Consider the following 2,167-nt stretch of genomic DNA (forward strand, 5'->3'; position numbering starts at 1 on the left):
TGAGTGTGTGTGTGTGTGTGTGCCCCTGCCTGAGTGTGTCTTATGCGGTGTGCGTGTGTGTGTGTGTGTGCCCCCCCTGCCTGAGTGTGTGTGTGTGTGTGTGCGTCCGTGCATGCCCCATACCATACCCAAGGACATGCACGCTGCCTTAGAAAACATACATGTCATTTTATCCCTATATTTATGCTTATATCTCAAAGTTATCAATTAATTTATGTTTCTTTAAGTTCACCATTTAATTCTGCACGTTTTCATATAAAATACATAACGATTAAATTGAGTTTATGGCTAAAAACTTATATATTCAATAGCGACATTTAAAATTTGCCGCGCACTGTGATCTCGGACACGGCGCGGGGCACTGTTTTGCCCCGGGCGTAGCGAAGGGGTCAAAAGGTCACCGCAGGGCTAAACCACACATCTACCGACAAGCCCGACGGATGATAACCTTCCGCCGCGAAAATGCCGGTCTAAACTATTGAATTCTCAAGTTTAAATGCCCAGAAATAAGAATTTAATATCGTGTTGGTCAGTGCGTTGGGTGTGATTCTGGAGCAATGCCTCAAATGTCTGAATCATTGAGCCGTTGTGTAAATTGGTCTGTCGTCAGGTCCGGGCAAGGATCAGTAACGTCGGAATTGGCGAAATTGGTTCTCATCGGCAGTGAAATCGATGTAATTGGTGTCTTAAAGTAAACGATTGATGCTTAAGATTAGGGAAGGTCAAACTTGTGAATTCCTTAAAACTATTGTTACTGCCGACCAGAGAGAGAGAGAGAGAGAGAGAGAGAGAGAGAGAGAGAGAGAGAGAGAGAGAGAGAGAGAGAGAGTCTAACCTAACCTAACCTAACATATTTAAAACCAAGAATACTAATCCCTTCCTTCCTCCTCCTCCTCCTCCTCCTCCTCCTCCTCCTCCTCCTCCTCCTCCTTGAAGAAGAGGAGGAGGAGAGAGAGAGAGAGAGAGAGAGAGAGAGAGAGAGAGAGAGAGAGAGAGAGAGAGAGAGAGAGGGTATCAGGTCAGAGGTCATTGGTTGATGTTTACATATACAAGATTTTTATTTTAAACATTATTTCACTTATATTTTATTTACTTATACTACTCACTTTTATTTATCTTATTAATTACTGCACTATTATTTATTATTATTATAGAATTTATTTTAATTATTTTACTTAAACTTTTTAGTAGACGAAATAAAAATATCCTAAATATATATAATGTCCAATACTACTACTACTACTACTACTACTACTACTACTATTTCCAGGGTAATAGAAGAAGGTAGGAGACATGCCTCTCTTCACACCAAGGAAGGGAAGAGGAGGAGGAGGAGGAGGAGGAACAGAGGGAGGAGGAGGAGAAGGAGAGACCAAAGAAAACTCCCTCCTGGCTGCAAACTCCCTCTCCCCCCACCACCAGTCCCTCCCCCAGGCCCCCTCCTCCCCCTGGGGCCACTCGCTCACCCCCCGGCCCCCCCTCCACCACCACCACCACCACGCAACACCACCGTCATCACCGCAATCGACGTCTCCGCTAAAGATGATGCCATGGAGTGATTTGAGGTGAGTGACTATTTTATATTACTACTACTACTACTACTACTACTACTACTACTACTATTACTACTACTACTACTACATAAATGATACCTCCACCCATGTTTATTTTCCTGACACATAATCATGGAGGGCTTCATAGCTTGGAGGTCATTAGCCCCAACTCTGTTCCCTAATGACTGGCATCCAACCATATCACTAATACTACCTGACACTAAATCACCTATCATCAATTACGTCCAGATCCCCCTTTCCTTCCCTACTCAAGTCACTCCCGACCCACCCTAAGGTCACTCTCCACCACTGTGGCTTCATAGTCCATATTGGCTCGGCAGTGACGTCCTGGCATACCTCCCCGAGCATGCTGGCTGTCAGATCCCTCACTTCATCGTGTCGAATACAGACGAAGCCTCCTTTTTTACATGTCATGGTGTGGGTGACATCATTTGCTGATCCACATGCACAGAGATCAGGCAGTCCCTCAATCGGCCAGCCATATCTCAGAGCAATGGCGTCAACAGATTCTTGTTTGTTGAGGCTGAAGCCCTTTGCTCTGATTGGTAATGATGTTAGCCAGTTAGAAGCGCCTGCCTCCTGTGCTGTGTGTA

Source organism: Eriocheir sinensis, chromosome 69 (genome assembly GCF_024679095.1).
Source record: "Eriocheir sinensis breed Jianghai 21 chromosome 69, ASM2467909v1, whole genome shotgun sequence".
Classification (NCBI taxonomy): Eukaryota; Metazoa; Arthropoda; class Malacostraca; order Decapoda; family Varunidae; genus Eriocheir; species Eriocheir sinensis.